This window comes from Carcharhinus amblyrhynchos, chromosome 5, assembly GCF_965287045.1.
Source record: "Carcharhinus amblyrhynchos chromosome 5, sCarAmb.v2.hapA, whole genome shotgun sequence".
In the NCBI taxonomy this organism is placed as follows: domain Eukaryota; kingdom Metazoa; phylum Chordata; class Chondrichthyes; order Carcharhiniformes; family Carcharhinidae; genus Carcharhinus; species Carcharhinus amblyrhynchos.
In genome coordinates, this window is record NC_137328.1 from 113,164,801 (window position 1) to 113,187,856 (window position 23,056).

The following is a 23,056-nucleotide window of genomic DNA, read 5'->3' on the forward strand; positions in this document are numbered from 1 at the left end:
TATTGAACTCGGACAAAGTGAGTGGAGAAAGGGTTAAGCACAGGTTAAAGAGAAGTGTACTGTCTCCAGCCAGGACAAGAGATTTTGCAAGCCCAGGCAAGTCGTGGGGGTTACAGATAATGTGACATGAACCCAAGATCTCAGTTGAGGCCGTCCTCATGTGTGCGGAACTTGGCTTCAGTCTCTGCTCAGTGACTTTGCGTTGCCGTGTGTCGTGAAGGCTACCTTGAAGAACGCTTACCTGAAGATCAGAAGCCGAATGCCTGTGACCGCTGAAGTGTTTTCCCAATAGGAAGAGAACACTCTTGCCTAGTGATTGTGGAGCGGCGTTCATTCATCCGTTGTCGTAATGTCTGCATGGTCTCCCCAGTGTACCATGCCTCAGGACATTCTTTCCTGCAGCGTATAAGGTAGACAAGAGTAACATCATGTTCAGTTATAATAGTAGGGAAGAAACTACTAGGACGTCAATAAGTGGAATGTGGCAACGATGCACATCAAAAAAATGTGGCAGCAGTCAACAAAATCCAAACCCAGGTAGGCCACATGTGAGCCACAAGTTGTCCACCACTGACCAATTCCAAATAGGCTGCAGTAGTTCAAGAAGGTAGGTCACCATCACCTTTTCAAGGCAATTAGGGAAGAGAGATAAATGGTGGCCTTGCCAATGATGCTCAGATCCCTTAAATGAATTTAAGGGAGTAACATTATGTCCTTTCATTTTCTGAGAGGTATAAAGAGGCTCAAAAAAGACAGTAGGACTAGGGGGCACAGCCTCAAGATAAAGGGGAGGCGGTTTAGAACGGAGTTGAGGAGGAACTTCTTCACTCAAAGGGTGGTGAATCTCTGGAATTCTCTGCCCGTTGAAGTGGTGGAGGCTGCCTCGCTAAATATTTTTAAGAAGCGGGTTGATGGGTTCTTGATAAGAGAGGGGATTAAGGGTTATGGGGAGAGGGCGGGAAAGTGGAACTGAGCCACAACAGATCAGCCATGATCTTATTGAATGGCGGGGCAGGCTCGAAGGGCTGGATGGCCTACTCCTGCTCCTATTTCTTATGTTCTTATAACCTTTCAATTCAGCATCTTTGTAAATCTTTTTTGCAACGTCTCCAGTGCCTTGTTATCCATTTTGCAATAATGGCAACCAGGTTCCCACATACTACCCCAGCTATGAACCAACCCAGCCTTGATACAACTTTAGCACAATTTCTCTCATTTTCGATTCTATCGCACTTGGAATAAACTTGTTTTTGTACGGCCTGGGCTCTATCGCCCTGGCCCAGGTATGACTGTGAATCAAACCTATAACAGGCAGAGTGTTGGTCTTTCAGTTGAAGAGTTTCACTCCAGCCTGTGATCAATGTATCCTGTTCTGCCTGAATGCAGCAAGAAGAATCCAATTAATACATATTAATTATGGCACTGAACACAATGAACCATGCAGCTAGGTATCTGGTGTCAATTTAAAAATGTGTGTCCAATAGAGATACCATGGAGACAATCATTTGATTTTATCAAACACCTCCTGCTATTTTTCTTAGCTTTAACCCTGGGTCATTGACAAGTGTGACAGACTCAAAGGGCTTGATTTTACCATCAAGTTGCACTCATTTTTGGGTGTGAAAACTTAATAAAGTTGGGCATGAGGCGAGTACCGTGATTCGTGCCTGCCCCTGCACCTGTTCCCCCTTTACCAAGGCCCAAAAATGGCCACAATCGGGACTGTGCCTGAAACGGGCGTGACTGCCATTTAAATGTATTTGCATGCGATAATATTGACTTAATAGGCTTGTACCCGCACTTCCTCCTCTACCACCACGCTCCCCCATCCAGAATCGGCATGAAACAGGCATGGTTCACGAAAGCCTGGTTTGGGCACTTCAGTTAGTGAGGAGGTAAGTGTCAAGCGTCCGATGGTTCTCTACTTGAGATCAGTGAAGGGGAAGGGGGGGATCTGCTGCCACTTTGCCTGAGATCAGTGAGAGAAAAGGGGGTGGGGGGAAGTCCATTGCCACTCTGCCTGAGATCAGTGAGAGAAAGGGGGGGTGGGGGTGCCGTTGCCACTCTGCCTGAGATCAGTGAGAGAAAGGGGGGGGTCCATTGCCACTCTGTCTGAGATCAGTGGGGGGTGTGGGGAGGTGGAAGGAGGGGTCCACTGCCACTCTGCCTGTGATCAGGGGTGACACAATAGCACAGTGGTTAGCACTGCTGCTTCAAAGCACCAGGGACCCAGGTTCGATTCCTGACTTGGGTCACTATATGTATGGAGTTTGCATGTTCTCCCCATGTCAGTGTGGGTTTCCTCTGGTTTCCTCCCACATTCTGAAAGACATGCTGGTTTGGCGCATTGACCTGGACAGGCGGTGTGGACCATGGTGACTAGGGAAATTTCACAGTAACTTTATTACAGTGTTTGCTTGTGATTAATAAATAAACTTTAAAAGATCTGTGGCGGTGGGGAAACGGGAGCCCGCGCCACTCTGCCTGAGATCAGGCAGGGGACCCACGATCAGTCTGGGTGTCGGAGAGGGTGAGGGAATAAGGGGGTCAGTAATGTTGTGGGGATGGGGCAATGTCATTGGGGGCCAGGGGGAGGCAGTATTTGGCCCGGGAGCGATGTGGCAGGGGAGCCACATTCTATCATCTTTCTACACATGTGCAGTGGGAGGCATCGATTGGAGCTGCAGGATTTCAGGTCCGTTAAGCCCAGCCCACAGGCTTCTGTAGTGTGATTCAGGATTGCTGATATTTTTTCAAGCAAAATGCATTTGGGGGCACTTGAGAACGGGTCTAAAAGTTGGATCTGAATCACTCCCAGTTTCTAGTCCACCCAGCATTTAGAATTAAAGTGGTAAAATAGGGCCCGAAGTTTTGATAATATCACAGTTCTCAATGTGTGAAAAATACCTTCCCTACATTATATAAGAATCCCATTCCCTAATCCCACTGTCCTCGCTGACCTGGGGTGGCACGGTAGCACAGTGGTTAACACTGCTGCCGCACAGCGCCAGGGACCTGGGTTCAATTCCACTTTCAGGTCACTATCTGTGTGGAGTTTGTATGTTTTCCCTATGCCTGCTTGGGATTCCTCTGTGTGCTCCGTTTTCCTCCCACACTCCAAAGATGCACGGGTTAGATGGATTGGCCATGCAGAATTGCTCCTTAGTGTCAGGGGATTATGTGGGGTGATGGGATTAGGGCCTGGCTGAGATTGTGGTTGGTGCAGACTCAATGGGTCAATTGGCTTCCTTCTGCACTGTAGGGATTCTGTGACCTACATTAGCTCCCAGTAGGCAAACAACATCTTAATTATAAAATTCCCAGTCCTTGTTTTCAAGTCCCTCCACAGCTTTGCCCCTCTCTATATTGGTAATCGCCTTCAACTCACAATTTCCAAGGCATCTGCACTCATCTAGTTCTGGTCTGATTGCCCTGATTTTAATTTGTCCACCACTTGTAGACAAATCTTCAATTGCCTTGGCCATAACCTATGGAATCTCTTCCCGTATACAGTGCCTTTCATTGCTCCTTTAAGACACATCTTTAAGTCCCTCTCTTTGACCAAGCTTTTTGCTACCTGACCTAATGGGAGGAATTTAATATTTGGCCCTCTGGAGATGGGTTTTTGGTGGTGGAAGGGGCCACGTGATCAAGGGAACAGTGAGCAGAGTGGACATCCTGCTCCCTTTCCACTTCCCTCAGATTAGGCCTGGGGTAGGGAGGTTGACAGCTGGCCGTCCTAACCAAAAGCCACCTTAGGCTCTTAAGGTGCAAGTTAGGAGCACGTAAGGGCCTCATTCCACTGCTTCTGGCTTTCATCCAGCTACAAGTGGTGGACTCGCCATCAGGGGAAACTACTCTAACAAACCCAGTCACCTTTACTTGACGTTCTATAGGAGGGATCCCTCATGCAAAGGCATTCCGTGCTCAATCAAGGAACCAGGCATGGGGAAGCAGGAAGCTTTCTCCCAGCCTAGCCAGTGCCCTGCTCCCTGCTCACCCCATCCCACCACACTTCCCATTCTCCAGAGTATCCACTGTCACTCCATTGGGCATGCCCCTGTACAATGCAGGTGGAGGTCACTCCTACCAATGGTACAGCTTGTCCTGCAGAGCTGTCACTTTCTGACTGGTCGACAGCCTTTGGGAGTGAGGGCTTACTTACCGGGGTCTCAAATCAGCAGACAGCCTGATGCTGTCCAAGTGATGTCTCTGGCGTTGGGCGTCACGTGGAAAGGCAAAACAGAGATCCCACCAGTCCACCAAGTGGTGAACAGGACCCCATTCAGCCCATCCGGTCTGTACCAACCACAATCCTGCCTGGGCCCTATCCCTGTAACCCCGCACAGTTAACCTGCTAATCCTCCTGTCAGTAAGAGACAATTTAACATGGCCAATCAACCTAACCCTCATGTCTTTGGACTGTGGGAGAAAACTGGAGCACCCAAAGGAAACACATGCAGACACAGGGAGAATGTGCTAACTCCACACAGACAGTGACCCGAGGCTGGAATTGAACCCAGGTCCCTGGCGCTGTGAAGCAAAAGTGCTAACCACTGTGCCACTGTACCTATCTCCTCTAAACGGCTCAATGTCATTCTTATGTTTTACAATGATCCTGTGAAGTACCTCGGAATACCCCATTGACCCAAGGTGCTATATATATTAAATAAATTGTTATTGCTAATACTTTTATACACAGTAAAAAGGTGCAATTTTCAAATGAGTATCTTATTCTATGTAAAACTAACAGTGCTAAATATTTTTTCAAGTTTAGCTATAGTCTTTTATGCCCTCTAGGTGAAGTTCTCCACAGGGGGTCTGAGTGCAGGCACAGAATCACCAGGGTGAGGATGCTGTCATGCTCCATCATTATCATCACCAGTACTTATCCCAGCTCCAGTTTCTCTGAGCTTTTGTGGTATCTCCGCTCTGCTCTGAGTCCACATCCAAGCTTAACCAATCAAGCACAGAGAGCATGGACTCAAGATAGTCAAATGCAGAAAAACTGAACGTTACCCTGACCATTATGAAATTGAAGTGTCTAAAACTGTTTCTCAGGTTCTCTTATATTATTTCTGCCAAATTAAATCCGGTGTCATTTGTTTCTATTAATTTGTGGGACGTGGGCATCAGTGACTAGGCCAGCGGTTATTGGCCATCCCCAATTGCCTTGGAGAAGTAACGGTGAGCTGTTTTGTTGAACCATTGCAGTGCATGTGGCATTGATACACCCATAGTGTAGGAAGGGAACATTTTATTGCATTTTAACTATACATTTTGCATAATAAAAATGGTGGGTGTAACAATCTCACTTAAATTATTCAGGTTCTCATTTATCCTTGTCCATTTTGCAACGTTCTAATGTTAACAATCAGATTTAGCTGCCGTCTGTGCTTAGTCTTGCAATTTGTAATTGAAAATTGTTCTGCTCCTTCATTATTATCTTGATTGAATCTTAACGACCTCTTTGGTAACTATCATCACAACTCATTAGCAGCAGGTAGAAAGAACAAATTGGTTGTAATCGCAAGCATATTCACCATCCGAAGAACAAACTCTCTGACAATAATTATTGTGTTTCCGAAGCACGTGGGGTAATCTATATATTTAAACCATGTTTATGAAAAGGAGATAAAGTACCCAAAATAATGGGGAGGCAGTGGTGCAGTGGTATTGCCACTGGACTAGTAATCCAGAGAGCTCAGCCTAATGCTCTGGGCACGTGGATTGGAATTCCACCGTAGTAAAATTTGAATTCAACAAAAAACTGGAATCTGATGATGACAATGAAACCATTGTCGATAGTCTTAAAAACCCATCTAGTTCACTAATGGGGCAGCACAGTCACACAATGGTTAGCACTGCTGCCTCACAGCTCCAGAGACCCGGATTCAATTTTGACCTCGGATGACTGTCTGTGTGGAGCTGGCACATTCTCCCTGTATCTGCATGGGTTTCTTCCAGGTGCTCCGGTTTCCTCCCTCAGTCCAAAGATGTGTGGGTTGGGTGGATTGGTCATACTAAATTGCCCCTTAGTGTCAAGGGGATTAGCAGGGTAAATATATAGGGTTACAGGGATAGGATCTGGGTGGGATTGTTGTCGGCGCAGACTTGATGGGCCTCCTTCTGCATTGTAGGGTTTCTAAGATTCTACATCCTTTAGGATCTGCCGTCCTTACCTAGTCTGGCCTATGTGTGACTCCAGACCCACAGCAATGTGGTTGACGCTTAACTGCCCCTTCTAGGACAATTAGGGATGGGCAATAAATGCTGACCCAGCCAGCGATGGCTTCATTCAGCCTTAACAATGTCACTTGAGGTGCCTTTTGAAGTTCTGCAAAAGCTTTCGGAATTTGCCTGCATACAGATCTGCTCTTGCATTACTCGTCTTCGACCTAAGCTTGTCTGACTTTGTATCTGATGCTGTGAATAATTGCCCAAATGAGCTAACACCAGAGTACAATTTACAACTAACTTTAGTGCGGAACTCAGCCTCATTGTTTGACTTTAATTGCTTAGTCATCATATGCTAGTGACTAACTAGGTTATGAAGAAACTATTTCAGAATAGCTTTCTCCACTGCTGATACAGTATAACCTTTGCTATTTTGGGACACAGTTGGCACAGTGGTTAGCATCCTCAAAGCTCCAGGGACCTGGGTTCAATTCTGGTGACTGTGTGGAGTTTGCACATTCTCCCAGTGTCTGCCTGGGTTTCCTCCAGGTACTCTGGTTTCCTCTCACACTCCAAAGATGTGCAGGTTAGGTGGATTGGCCATGCTAAGCTGCCCCTTAATGTCCAAAGATATACAGGTCAGATGGATTAGCCATGGGCAACGTGTGTGTTTGCAGGGATAGGGTGGGGAAGAGAGACTAGGTAAGAGAGTTTGTGCTGATGCAGTGGGCTAAATGGCCTCTTCTGCACTGTAAGGATTCTATTCATTTATTCTATGAAAGCCAAATAGCAATTTCTGATTCCTTTACAATTCCAGTTTTTGGAATCCCTGTGATAACATGTGTCTGCTTGCATTATAATGTAAGGTTCTCAGCAGAGCAAGCGTTAAGGTGGGCCTGGAGGGTGGTACTGCCCACAGTGTGAGATATGTAGTCAAGTGTTTGGAGAACAGTCTAAAATAGCACTCAGTAAGCAGCTGGCCTGCATGCTGGTAGCACTACCACGCAAGAACATATTTGGAACTATAAAAAGTTAAAGCTTATCAATAAAGATGTTTGTGCTTAAGCAAATAGGCTTCAAGGTTTCATCAATGAGTCACCAACATAGCAACATAATAATCATAGAATCCTACAGTGCAGAACAAGGCTGCACTGACCACAACCCCACCCAGGCTCTATCACCGTAACCTCATGCATTTGCCCTAGCTAGTCCCCCTGACACTAAGGAGCAATTTAGCATGGCTAGTAAACCTAACCTGCACATCTCTGGACTGTGGGAGGAAACCCACACAGACACGGGGAGAATGTACAAACTCCACAGACAGTGACCCAAGGCCGGGAATCGAACCTGGGTTCCTAGCATTGTGAGGCAGCGCTGCTAACCACTCTGCCACCATGCCGTCTATATTACAATAGTATGACAATCCTCATGATGCAAATGGAAAAAAAAACTGGAGAAAATTTCCACCTTTTCAAACATTTACTGTAACAAACCAGCTAAAATCAACATAATGTCAACACTAAGTAACAGGTAAAGGATATTTCAAATTAAAAGATAAGTTTTGGTTTAAATGGTTGATATTGTAAAGATACACCTCATATAATTATCAGTATTCCTGCACAAAAAAGGGACAATGTGCAATTTTTCAATCTTTTAGAACAACCAACATTTTGTAAGAATTCTCACTTTCCATCCAATCGTTTTGGCTTGAGTTACATTCACTAGCAGCCATATTCCATATAAAGTCCCTGGGCACAGTTACTCATGATGTGGGTATGCCGGCATTGGACTGGCGTAAACACAGTAAAAAGTCTGACAACACCAGGTTTTAGTCCAACCTATTTATTTGATAATATACTCACAAGCTTTCGGGGTTAGCCCCTTCGTCAGGTGAATGGAGAGTTCTGGCCTCAGACAGAGCATATAAAGCACAGACAGGTTAGAGTAATCAGTAATCTCTAAACTGTCTGTGCTTTATATGCTCCGTCTGAGGCCAGAACTCTCCATTCACCTGACGAAGGGGCTAACCCCGAAAGCTTGTGAGTATATTATCAAATAAATAGGTTGGACTAAAACCTGGTGTTGTCAGAGTTTTTACACAGTTACTCATGACAAGGATCCTGTGCTTTGAAACTGCTCACTCCCGTGGCATCCAGGTCACCTGGCATTTCTTTAAACTTGATTATTTCACAATCCGGAATCCAACTATCCTTCTTTCAAAATAATCCCCAGCACATTTTGTTCTTAAAAGAACATTGCACAAAAGAAAATGTAGTTTTTTTCTTGCATATGAGTCAATACAACCATAGACAGGTTAGTCGACCAGAATCCAAGAAAGACAGAGAGAACGAGCATGGACAAAAAGTCTCCATGGTTCCACACACTAGAATGTAGTGGAAAGTCATGCTCAAAATGAAAAGATCAAGGGGAAAATTTTCACGTTCTGCCCACCATGGGAATTGTAGGTGAAGGGCGGACCATGGAAAGGTCCATTGATCTTGGGCAGGATTTTCCGATTTTGGTGTGAAAGCAGATGGAAAATCCCGCATTAAATTTGTGAAAAGTGAGTGAGGGGAGTGGGATGGAGTGACTGAGAGAAGTGGGATGTAGTGACTGAGGGGAGAGGGATACACTTAGCCTCTTCTAGAGGGAAGACTCTCAAATAGTACTCTCAATAAGGAAGTCAGTTCTGAGTTAGAAGTTACCGGGCTGAGAAAGGAAAAAAAAAATCCTGATGAAATAATCATTATTTGGGATTTGGGAATGATTCTGAGAAGATTGAATGTGTACTTAAAGGACAATGCCATGCATACCTGGGAAGTGTGTTTGTTTTTATCAGTTCTCTCCTCTTCCCTACAACTAATATTTGTCATTTATCCTAAATCTGTGCCCTTGTCTTACCAACCCGCCTGCCAGTGGAAGCCGCTCATTTTGTTTTCACTAGAAAGGAAGTACCTGGGCAAGTTTCCACATTGGTTTGGTGCCAATGTCATGGCTGAACAATTCTACTTTCTCAGGAGGCCAAGGAAACTTGACATGTTTGCTACGACTTTCACCAACTTTTACAGATAGAAAGCATCCTTGCTGGTTGTATCACACAGTTTGATATGGCTCCTGCTCTGACCGAGACTGCAAGAACTACAAAGGGTCATGAACAAAGCCCAGTCCATCACGCAAAGCAGCCTCCCAACCATTGACTCTGTCTACACTTCCCACTGCCCCAGAAAAGCAGCGAGTGTAATCAAGGGCCCCATGCACCCTGGACATTCTCTTTTTCACCTTCTTCAGTCGGGAAAAAAAAACAAAAGTCTGATGTAACATAATAATTGACTCAAGAACATCTTCTCTGCTACCATCAAACTTTTGAATGGACCCACCTTGTATCAAGTTGACCTTTCTCTACACCCCAGCTATGACTGTAATATCCCATTCTGCACCTTACTCTCTCCTTTTCTACACATGGTATGCTTTGTCTGAATAGTGCACGGGAAACAATACTTTTCACTGTATACTAATACACGTGACAATGATCAAATCAAATCAAAATCGAAACCAAGGGCACAGCTTGGCTAGTCGAGCAGACACATAGGGCACAAGTGGAGTGTTATCAAACCCATTGTTTTCTCCATGTTCAATGCATTTCCAAATTTTAACATCCAGTAAGGATATGTCTTATGAATTTGCATTCCTGCTGCAAAACCTGTGAGACTGGGAAACATAGTTCAAAAATAAGTCCACAGATCTATATAATTTATACTTCTATTAATATAGTATTTTTAAAAAGGTCTGTAGGTTATACTCATCAACAAACACAAATATGTGCTCTTAGCTTGTGATGCCCTGTCTTAGTGTCATAGGTAGGTTTACATTAACACTGCAATGAAGTTACTGTGAAAATCCCTTAGTCGTCACATTCCGGTACATGTTTGAGTACACTGAGGGAGAAATTAGCATGGCCAATGCACCTAACCAGCACATCTGGCTGATTTCAGGGATGGCAGGACTGATGTATGAGGAGATATCGACTATGTTAGGGTTGTTTTCACTGGAGTTCAGATGAACGGGGTGGCGGGGGGGTGGGGGGGGGAGCTGTGGGGATGGTGCGATGGGATCTCATAGAGACTTTCAAATTCTAACAGGACTAGACAGAGTAGATGAAGGAAGGATACTCCCAATGGTGGAGGAGTCCAGAACCAGAGGTCACAGTCTGAGGATTTAGGGTAGACCATTTAGGACAGAGGTGAAGAGATATTTCTTCACCCAAGGAGTGGTGAGCCTGTGGAATTCATTACCACAGGAAGTAGTTGATGCCAAAAACATTGAATACATTCAAGAGGAGGCTAGATGTGGCACGTGGGGTGAATGGGATCAAAGCTTATGGGGAGAAAGCAGGATTAGGATATTGAGTTGGATGATCAGCCATGATCATAATGAAAGACGGAGCAGGCTCGAAGGGCCAAATGGCCTCCCCCTCCTCCTCCTCCTCCTCCTCCTATCTACTATGTTTCTATGTCTTTTGGGCTTTGGGATGAGCAGGAGCACCTGGAGAAACGCATCTAGGGCGAACGTGCAAACTGTACACAGACAGTGACCCAAGTTGGAAATCGAACCCAGATCCCTGGTGCTGTGAGGCAATGGTGCTAATCACTGTGCCACTGTACCGCCCTGATCTTTAATCATAAAGTTTACCCTTTCGCAAAGAGAGAAATCATCCCAAATCTTCACACCAGAATAAAAACACCTCTGTAACTGGGGAGAAGAAAAGGCTTCTTTTAATGTGGCAAAGGTTACATCCCATGCTGGAACAGAACATTACTGGTGTGTTGGCTGGAGACTGGTTCTCCTAAGTGGAGTTTGATTGAATTAGAATGATAGTTGTTTTTCACTGGCGTGTTAATTAGATTTCATTGCTGGGCACTGTTGCTGATGAGGTCGTTTCAGTTTGGTGAGTTTATTGCTTTACTTCAGTGTTTTAAAATGGACATTACTTTATATCAATGTTTCTCAGAACTGGAAGGTTACTCTTGAGGAAACTAGAGCTTGATTTAAAGGGATGAGCAGAGCATTTGTCCTGAGCTGTAGTGGCACCCAGGAGGTAAGAAGTTTATAAATTCCACGACCCCAGTAATAGCAGCCCATCAATCCCATAACAATAGTGGCAGAGAGAGCACAATCAGTAAACCATGTTGCTTTGCATTCCGGAAAAATCAATTTAAATGTTTGCTAGTTCAAATCTGTGTGAGAGAATGAAGAGAATTCAGACAAGGACAGAGCTCAAAGCACAATTAAGAGAAAGAAATTCCATGCATATCGTGACTGGCAACAATTTTAGCAAATCACAGTGCAAACTAAGGACTTCCTCACTGTGCAAGGCCAAAAACCTTGCATTTACAGTGAGCATTTCAAGGTCTCAAGACCTCTGAAAGCACCTGACAACCAATAAAGTATTTTCTGATGTAGTTGCTGTTGTAAAATAGGAAACACTGCAGTCAATTTGTGCGCAGTGAACTCTCATAAGCAGCCGTGTAATCCTGATCTGATGAAGGTGGCACAGTGGTTAGCACTGCTGCCTCACAGCACCTGGGACCCAGGTTCAATTCTGGCCTTGGCTCACTGTCCATGTGGAGTTTGCACGTTCTCTGCAAGGGTTTCCAAAGATGTGCATGTTAGGTTGATTCACCAAGCTGAATTGTCCCTTAGTGTCAGGGGATCTAGAAAGGTAAACACATGGGGATTGGGCCTGGGTGGGATTGTTATCAGAGGAGGCACAATGGACAGAATGGCCTCTTTCTGCACTGTAGGGATTCTATTGCTTTTGTTTCTATCTTTTGTTCCTTCCGAAAAGGGGGATGTTTGGATTTTAAAAAGCAAAGATCACCACGTGCCCTAGCTGGCTTCCATTTAGTTTATTTAATAGTGTCACAAGTGGGCTTACATTAACACTGCAATGAAGTTACTGTGAAAACTCCCTAGTCACCACACTCCGGTGCCTATTTGGGTACACTAAGGGAGAATTTAGCATGGCCAATGCATCTAACCAGCTTGTCTTTTGGACTGTGGGAGGAAACCGGACCATTTGGAGGAAACCCACACAGATACGGAGAGAACGTGTGGACTCTGCACAGACAGTGACCCAAACTGGGAATCGAACCTGAGTCCCTGGCGCTGAAAGGCAGCAGTGCTAATGACTACGCCACGGTGCTGCTCCAATGTGTGATATGTGACACAAAAACAGAAAGTATTGGAAAATCACTGTGGGTCTGAAAGCATCTGTGGAGAGAGATTAGAGCTAACGCTGTGATTCTGGGTGGCTAAGACTCAAAACTTTGGCTCTATTCTCTCTCCATAGATGCTGTCGGACCTGCACACATTTTTTGTTCTTTGTTTCAAATTCCAGCATCTGCAGTATTTTGCTTTTCTGTTATTGTAGATACGTAACCTCTGCCCTGAGGGCCTCCCCATGGGCAGGCATCTTAAATTCAATTCAATAAAGAGAACACTAGAGAGACTGTAGTCTTTGGGCTTGTAACAGTTCTCTTTTTAGTGAGGATGGTTGAGTAATTGTGGTGAGCCATGACGCTCCAAAGAAATTATCTGTCCATATCCTAAGTGTCTACCCGAGAGGTCAGGTGGTCAATCTGAAAGACAACACCTTTCTCGGTGAAGCAGTCCCTCAATACTACACAAGAAGGTCAGCAGAGATGTGTAACGGAATTTTACCACTGTGCCCACCCTGCAATTGGGGTGGGCGCGGCTCGCAGAACAGAATCGTCCGTTGACCTCGGGTGGGATTTTACGAGCCTTGCCCGAGTGAGGCCGTAAAATACCAACTGTAGTGTTCAAGCCACTCAAGCGGCATTTGAACATGACAGTGCACTCTTTCACTGTATAGGAATGAATCTGAATTTCCATAGGAACATTGGAATTAGGAGCAGGAGGCAAATTCAGCCCTTTTGCGCCTGCTCCGCTATTCAGTCAGATCATGACTGATCTCTTCCTGGTCTCAAATCCACCTCCACACTAGTTTCCCATATCCCATATCTCTTTTTATTCGAAATCCACCTGCCTCTTTCTTGGAACTATTCAACAATTCAGAGTCCACTGCACAATGGGGCAATGAGTTCCACAAATTCACCACCCTCTGTGAGAAGTAGTTCCTCCTCATCTCAGTTTTAATTCTACTGCCTCTCAACCTATATCTGTGACCTCTTGCTTGAGATTGCCCCACAAGGGGAAACAATTGATCTACATTTACTTCATCAATTCCTTTCAAAATTTTATATACCTCAATCAGATCCCCTCTCATCCTTCTAAACTCCAGCGGCTACAAGCCCAAACTGTTTAATCTGTCCTCGTACATCAACCTTTTCATCCTTGGAATCAATCTGGTGAACCTTCTCTGAACTGCCTCCAATGCCATCACATTCTTCCTCAAATAAGGAGACCAAAACTGGACACAACACCTTGTATACAATAGCAAACTCCTCTACTTTTATTCTAGTGTCCATATGATGTATGGACATTCCAGACAGATTGACAGCCATTGAGGTCAACTGAGAGAATGATGAGAGAGAAATGATAAGGGTGCAGAGGGGATGTGTGAGCATGTCAGCTATTTCACTTCTACATTGATTTTTTTTGTTGAATTTTCGACTGAGGGGTTTTTGAGAGGGGAAGTTATTTCTGTAAGTTTGTTCCATTTGTTTTTCAAGGACTTAGAAGGAAGTTGTGCCTGGTGCTTATGGGAAGAGCAAGCTAGCAATGACTTTGAAGATGAGCCAGAAGAGATAAAATGGATGAATATGGGATTTTTTTTTCATTCTTCACAAGACTATGAAGCACAAGGAATAACTTGAATAAGCTTCTATTACTGATATTATGATTGACAGTGTATTGTTGAAACTAGACAGGGTGTTTGCTTGGACAGACTGTAGTTATTGCTGGACTAGAAATCTAGAGACCCAGGGTAATGTCCTGGGAAGCTGGTTCAAATCCCACCAGGGCAGTTGGTAAAACTTGAATTCAATAAAAAAAGACCCAGAATTAAAAATCTAATGCTGGCCATGAAACCAGTGTCGATTGTCGTAAAAACCCATCTGGTTCACTAATGTCCTTTAGGGAAGGAAATCTGCCATCCTTGTCCGATCTGGCCTGCATGTGACTCCAGAGCCAGGTGGTTCACTCCCAAAAGCCTCAGGGGTGGGCAATAAATTTTGTCCCAGCGACGCTCACATCCCACGAACAAATAAAAGAAAAGGCAGCAGTTTTATACAAGAAGGTTTCTGAATGACTAGTTTTATGAGCCTTTCAAGACTTGCCACAGTTATTCTATGATTCACTGATTCTGTAATTGGTGTGTACTGGGTGAGTGGGCATTGAAGACTTAGGACATCATGGAAGATCTTTTGGGTAATGGGAGACATATGGAATCAGTATGGGAGCATGGAAGGGTGGTGGGAGATATTAGGATGTGTGGAGGATATGAAGGGGCACAGATGGAAGCTTTTCACCTGACCTTTCAACAGGTTCGTAAATCCAGACTATGATTTACAACTCTTCTGTGGATCTGTGAACCACAAGTCCTTGAGAAACTGGTGAGACTATAAAAATTGGGGACAGTGGAGGAAGCTGGGGGTGGCAGCAGTGTTGGGAGTATAAGATGTCTACCCGCACATTGGAACAGGCCAAGTCAAGAGTGCGTATTGCAAGCGCTCTGCGGGGATGGGGGGGAGGAATTATGGAAATGGCCCCTTCCCTTCTAGGCCTCCATAGTGAAAGAACTGCTGCACCACATTTTACTTTAATCCACAAAACATCTGCAGCTTTACATAACTGGTGCAGAATCCCCTCTCGTCATTTTACACCGTATTATGGAGTCTCAGAGGTTATTAGCATGTGTTAAATAAACCACAATTGTTAAAGCATTAATTAGGCAAAGGGAAAGCTCTGGGCCTGACTCTTAACCACCAAGCACAAAGTCCCTGAGCTTTTAGTATTTAGCAGCAGCCCTACCAGGGTCAATCCTGTGAAGTGTTTGTCCTTGTTAGCCTGGTACAAATGTGGAGGATAATATTTGTATCCTGATTTGTGATTGCTTCATGCAGATAATGGGCTCGAAAAGTCAGAAAGCTCTCGATTTCACAGTATTTTTGCCCTTTACTACAGAAAGTTTGTCTTGTCTTGCCTCACACAGTGGTTAGCACTGCTGCCTCACAGCACCAGGGACCTGGGTTCGATTCCAGCCTCGGGTGACTGTCTGCGTGAAATTTACACATTCTCCCCGTATCTGTGTGGGGTTTCTTCCTGATGCTCCTGTTTCCTCCCACAGTCCAAAGATGTATGGGTCAGGTTGATTGGCCATGCTAAATTGCCCCTTGGTGTCAGGGAGATTAGCAGGTAAATACGTAGGATTATAAGGGTAGGGCCTAGCTGGGATTGTCGGTGCAGGCTCAATGGGCTGAATGGCCTCTTTCTGCACTGTGGGGATTCTACAGTGCTAAGAAAAGTAACCATGGGACAGTCAACCCTCATTAGAAAACTGGGTATTAGCTTCAAAGAAGGTCAGAGGCGATGAAAGCAGAATGTATGACACTTAATAGGACATCCATCCCTGCTTTCAGTATGAGTTTTAAATATTGTTCATCTTAAATATACACGGCAAAATGCAACTGTGTTTTCTTTGTTGTTCTATATTTCTGCCAGAACTTAAGCAATAATTCATGAAAATTGCTTTTCCCCCACCACTACCTGCCAAAGAAAAACATATTAAATCATGCGTGGGTTTTGAAGCCAGAATCAACTCTTAGTGCATGATTTGTGTGGCTAAGCGAGGGACATCTGCTTAGCTCCATCAATGCTCCCAGCTCATTAACTGCATTAATGTCACTGAAGCTGCTTTTGTGATTGTTCGAGTTGCCAAAACCTGTGAGGCAGCTCTGAAGAAGGACTTGTTCATCAAAACCAAAACATAATTAATTCTGTACATTCGCCTTTTTAACTTCCCTGATCAAGTGGTTGATGAATGATTATGGAATCGGAGGATGGTACAGCACACAAGGGGAGCACAGTAAGGCACCGTGACCCACGCTGGCAATTCAAAAGATCTTTTCCAATTAGTTCCACTCCCCTGTTTTCTCCTCACAAGTTGGCAATTCTTTATTCACCTTCAAACATTTCTCCAACTCCCCTTTAGTTAGTTGTCAATGACTCTCTTTCCACTGTCCTCAGGTGTTGCCTTCCACATCGCCGAGCAAAGGATTTTGCCTCAGGTTCTCTCCCCAGTTATATTAAATCTGTGGCCTCCGGTTACCAACTCCTTTGCCGCGGGAAACAGCTTTTCCTTATTTATTTTATCAAATTTCTCCAGCGTTTTGAACACCTCGGTCAAACCATACAATGATAGAATCCCTACAGCGCAGAAAGAGGCCATTCAGTCCATCGGCTCTGCACCAACTCTCTGAAAAAAGCAAACCACCCATGCCTGTCTCTCCACCTCATTGTCATAACCCTGCATCGTGGCCAATCCACTCAACCCACACACCTTAGGACACTGAGGGACAATTTAGCATGGCCAATCCACCCAACCCACACATCTTAAGATACTAAGGGGCAATTTAGCAAGGCCAATCCCCCTAATCTGCACATCTTTCGGACTGCGGGAGGAAACGAGAACATGCAAACTCCAAACAGACAATCACCCTTGGACCGAATTGAACGAGTGTCCCTGGTGCTGTGAGGAGGCAGTGTCCCACCGTACCACCATGCCACCTTAAATCTCTCTTTAACCTGAGGAGAATAGCCTCAGTTTCTTATGGTCCTCCACATAGCAGAAGTATTTCATCACTGGTACCAACGCAGTGAATCTCCTCTGCAGCCTCTCCAAGTCCTAACAGTTCCTGTCTCCTACAATGACTTTCCTGCATATATTCCTAGGTGTCTGCCTCTCTGTTCCTTCACCTCCCCTTTTGAAATTGCAACATTTAGTTTATATTTCCTCCCCTCATTCTTCTTATCAAATGTTATCACCTCATATATCTTTGTGTTAAATTTTGTCTGCCATTTGGAAAGTATTACGTCCTTCTGGAGTCTACTGATATTCTTCACATTCTTTGCCACATTTCTGGGTTTTGAACCATCTGCAAATTCCTGGGGTAGCACAGTGGGGCAGCGTTTAGCACCTGGGTTCAATTCTATCCTTGGGTGACTGTCTGTGTGGAGTTTGTACATTCTCCCAGTGTCTGTGTGGGTTTCCTCTGGGTGCTCTAGTTTCCTCCCACAGTCCAAAAGATGTGCAGGTTAGGTGTATAGGCCATACAAATTTCCCCTTTGTGTCAGGGGGCTGAGTGGGGTAAATATATGGGATTATGGAGGTAGGGGCTGGGTGGGATTGTTGCTGATGCAGGAATGATGGGCTGAGTGACTCCCTTCTGCACTGCATGGATTCTATGTTTAATCTATGCTAAAAAAGCACTGGTCATGGGTTAAAACCATGGGAATCACAACAGCATACTTCCCTCCAGTTAGAATGATAATCACATCCACTTTCTATCCTACTGCTGACTTTGTATCCACACAGGCACTTTTTCTTAAATCCCAGTGGTTTTAAATTTGCTCACAATTATATGGCCGTGTATGATACTGTCTCAAACTTCTTCTGAAACTGCAAACACACAATAAACAACCACTTTACCCTCATCAACCCTGCCCATCAAATGTCTTAGAGCTAATTGGCATGCTGGGCCATCTCAAAGAGCCGTCAAGTGTCAATCTCAACAGTCAGTAGGATGTGTGACTGGATCCCACTCCAAGACTTGAGGACAACAATCTAACCTGACATCCAGAGCGGGATTTTCCAGCCGCACTCGCCCCAAAGCTGAAAAATTCACCCGAGGTCAACATACCTTTGCATGGTCCATGTCCTGCCCGCTACAATTCCCATGGTGGGCGAGACGGGAAAATTCCATCCACAGTGTACGATTGTCACACTTTCAGAGGTGGGATGTTAAACCAAGGTCTTGTCTGCCCTGGGACATAAACAATCCTGATGTACTATTTCGGAGAAGAATAGGGGAGTTGTCCTGAATATCCAAATCAGTATTACTTCCTCTCTCAATGTCAAAGAGAAAAACAGATTATCTGCACATTATTGTATTGTCATTTGTGGCTTCTGTGTTTAATTGCAACAATGATTACACTTCAAATAGTACTTCATTACTTGTTAGGCACTTTGCGCTGTATGGTTGTCATGAAAAGGGTTATATAAATCTTTTTCTTTCCTTTAATAGCTACTAAGAATCCTGCAATCAGCAATCAAATCCTGCAATTTGAGGATAAAGGTCAGGTTTGAAATATTTTGTGGACTCCCCCATCTCCCCCAAAGGAACAATAGGGGCAATAAAACGACACGAACCAAAGCAAGAAAAATTCAGCACCTGTGGAGAGAGAAACTCTCTCCAGAGATTCTGAGAGAGTGAACAGAGGTTTGGCTGAATGCCAAATTCTCCGTCCTCATTGGCAACGACAGCAGAGCATGAACGGCCAGAGAATTCTGGTCGATGTATCGAATCCATGTGACTTGTCTTCAGAGCTGGGGTGTCATAGAGGTCCTGCAAAAAGATTTGAGCCAATACCTTCCTGGGAGCATTACACGCAGGTGGGGGGAGAATGTGTAAGCTCCATACACGGACAGTCACCAAAGGCTGGAATCGAACCCGGGCCCCTGGCGCTATGAGGCAACAGTGCTAACCACTGTGCCACCATGCCAGCCCATTTTTTTTTTTTACCCTTGCACCCAGTGTTCTCGAAACTTGATCACGAAAATCCATTCTCAATTGCCAAGCTGTGTTCGGACACCCATTAGATACTCTGCAGCTTCCCAGGCAAATAGAAATGAAGCCTGGAACCTCGAAATTACTGCTGTCATATTAGGGAGGGAAAGTTGCAACAAAGTGAGCTTTGATCAATCTCCACAAAGTCAAACCAGACCCCATCATGAGCAGCACGGTAGCATAGTTGTCAGCACTGCTGCCTCACAGCACCAGGGACCCGAGTTTGATTCCTTGCTTGGGTCACTTTCGGTGAGGATTCTGCATGGGTTTCCTCTGGTTGCTCCAGTTCCCTCCCACAGTCTGAAAAACTTACTGGTTAAGTGTATTTGCCAAGCTAAATTCTCCCTCAGTGTTCCTGAGCAGGTGCCAGAGTGTGGTGACTGGGAGATTTTCACATTAACTTCATTGCAGTGTTAATGTAAGCGGACTTGTGACACTAATAAACAAACTTTAACTTATTTTTTTCGAATGAGGGTCTTTGGCGTGGTGACTCCAGTAATAGTTTCAAATTTTAGATTCCAGTTGGGTAATGGACAGAATTGAACTCTCAGCTCAGGTTCATGACTTCTTAAAGCAAGCTACTAAGCCACAAAGTTAAAAAGGGACAACTTAGAAAAGTATATCAATGTACAAGCCAGCATGTTATAACTGACAACATTTCTAAAATTCAATTTAAGAATGAAATTGTTCCTTCACTTTCTGAAGATATAATAAAATCTAATCATCTACAGTTGAATAAGCAGGAGAATTGTCCGTGCATGCAGTTGTTGAGAAGAAAGTAATTATTGGACAATTGTTCCTATAAGTGATATACACCTGTCCTTTACTTCCAGCATTTTGATTTCAGGTGTGACTGAGGTGTTTATCTAATTTAATTAGCTTTGCCGGCAGCAGTTAATGAAAACTAAATTCATGTAAGACAAATGAAGAGTGCACTCAGTAGAGCGCATACTCCTCAGTGCTGTGTTAATTCAATGTTATTGCAATTACACAGCTCTCGCTTCATACTTTTCTCTACCTGTTTGATGCTCAGGATCTACAAAGCTACAAAAGACTTTTATTTTGTCCTTGAAGGATCCTATTTAGGCTTAGCTCTATTTGCTTCATAATGCATGATGTGGAGATGCTGGCATTGGACTGGGGTAGATACAGTAAGAAGTCTCACAACACCAGGTTAAAGTCCAACAGGTTTATCTGATAGCACAAAGCTTTTCGAGCACTGCTCTTTCATCAGGTGAGTCACTCACCTGATGAAGGGGCAGTGTTCTGAAAGCTTCTACCACCAAATAAACCTGTTGGACTTTAACATGGTGTTTGGAGACTTCTTTCTGTGCTTCATTTATGCAAAAACTTCATTTTAAGATACTTCTGCCTTTGTAATAACATTTCAATGCGCAACTGCAGGGGTTAACTTACACTTGACTATGTTTTAAATCTCAGAAGGCATGCTGGTTTAGCAAGAAATTTTGAAGGGTACAATGCAAGGATGGATTCTTTAAAAAATTCCATGATCTAGATCTCATCTTCAGCAAAACCTAGGCAGGCTAAGGAATTTTGGCATGTCCATCATGACGCTAACCAACTTTTACAGATGCACCACAGAAAGCATCCTTTTTGGCTGTATCACAGCTTGGTATAGCTCTTGCACTGCCCAAGAGCACAATAAACTACAAAGGGTTGTAGCTTAAGAACATAAGAACATAAGAAATAGGAGCAGGAGTAGGCCATGTAGCCCTTCGAGCCTGCCCCGCCATTCAATAAGATCATGGCTGATCTGTTGTGGCTCAGTTCCACTTTCCCGCCCTCTCCCCATAACCCTTAATCCCCTCTCTTATCAAAAACCCATCAACCCGCTTCTTAAAAATATTTAGCGAGGCAGCCTCCACCACTTCAACGGGCAGAGAATTCCAGAGATTCACCACCCTTTGAGTGAAGAAGTTCCTCCTCAACTCCGTTCTAAACCGCCTCCCCTTTATCTTGAGGCTGTGCCCCTTAGTCCTACTGTCTTTTTTGAGCGGGAAGAGTCTCTCCACCTCTATCCTATCCATCCCATTCATCATCTTATACGTCTCAATGAGATCTCCCCTCATTCTTCTAAACTCTAACGAGTACAAGCCTAGTTTATTCAGCCTCTCCTCATAGCTCAATCCCCTCAACTCCGGTATCAGCCTAGTAAACCTCCTCTGCACTCCCTCCAGGGCCAAAATATCCTTGCGCAGGTGCGGCGCCCAAAACTGCACACAGTACTCCAGCTGCGGCCTCACCAATGCCCTATACAGCTGCAGCAAGACCTCCCTACTTTTATATTCAATCCCCCTCGCTATGAAGGCCAGCATCCCATTCGCCTTCCTGACCACCTGCTGCACCTGCAAGCTGGGTTTTTGCGACTCATGCACAAGGACCCCGAGGTCCCTCTGCACCGTCGCCTGCTGCAGTTTTTCGCCACATAAGTAATAGTCTTTCCTACCATTCTTCCTACCAAAGTGGACCACCTCACACTTGCCAACATTAAATTCCATTTGCCATTTCCTGGCCCATTCGCCCAGCCTATCTAGATCCTTCTGCAGACTCTCCACACCCTCCGCACAATTTGCCTTTCCCCCAATCTTGGTGTCATCATGCAAACCAACCTCCTATCCACTGACTCTGTCTATACTTCCCATTGCCTCAGAAAAGCAGCCAGTATAATCAATGACCTGACATTCTCCAGACTCACTCTCTTCCACCTTCTTCCATTGGAAAAAATCCACATCAACTGAATTGGCAGGTATTTGCACCATATTGTGTGCTCCACCCATAGTTGTTAGTGGTGCTCAAGAATCACTCCACATAATTATAGGAGATAATTACTGCATGGTGGTGTTTGTCCAATGAAACTACCAGATGAGAGTGTTACTCGAGGGAGTGTACACAGCCCATTGAGTCATCTGTATATGCTGTCACACCAGCATATGTTGAGTTAACAGAGTTCAGAGGGAGCAATGAGTTTACCTGTTGGGAAATTTTGTCATTTGATAACTCTTGGATGATTACTCTTATTCTTCAACTAAGTTTAACTCAAAGGAAAGACATGTAATTAGTTGAGCTATTTGTATTTTGCTGTGTTAGCTCTATGTTCTCTGGTGCTCCTTTCAGACTAAGAGACTTCAAAGTTGAGCTATTTGTATTTTGCTGTGTTAGCTCCATGTTCTCTGGTGCTCCTTTCAGACTAAGAGACTTCAATAAAGTTCTGCTATGAGACTTCATGTCAGGAAGGCTGCCTTCGTGTTCCTGAGTCTCTGCTTACGTCAGGGATATAAACATAGCCCAAAAGGGGTTAAAATTCCTCTGGCTTTGTCACATAGACAAGCATCAATGGGCTTCTCATTAAAGGCTATCTCTGCTGTTCTCTGATGGTTTGTCTCGAGAGGTGTCATTGTTTATTATTGATCAGCTCGCTCTATCTCAGCAATATTATCCTCCATAACCAAGGGGCAGCATGGTGGCACAATGGTTAGCACTGCTGCCTCACAGCATCAGGGACCCAAGTTCGATTCCCGACTTGTGTCACTGTCTGTATGGACTTTGCACATTCTCCCCATGTCCGCGTGGCTTTCTTCTGGGTGCTCCAGTTTCCTCCCACACCCCAAAGATGTGCAAGTTAGGCGGATTGGCTATGCCATTATTGGCCCTAGTATCAGGGGAATTAGTTAGGGTAAACGTATGGGATAATGGGGATATGGCCTGGGTGGGATTGTGATCAGTGCATTCTTGATGGGCCTAATTCCCTCCTTCTGTACTGTAGGATTCTGTGATTCTTTGAATGGTGAAGTGGTAGTTATCACATTGCTGTTACTGGGATCTTGCTGAACTCAGATCAGCTGCTCTGTTACCTCATTTTGCAAAAGTGACTGCACCCCAAAAGTACTTCATAGGCTGGGAATGGAAAGGCTGTGAAAGGTTCTATGTCTTTCTCTGTCATGGCGATGAATGGCTTTGATGCATGAATTTTGTCCAAATAGTTTAGATAAAGATAAGGAGTTTGCTGAGATCGAACTTTATCTAAAAGATGG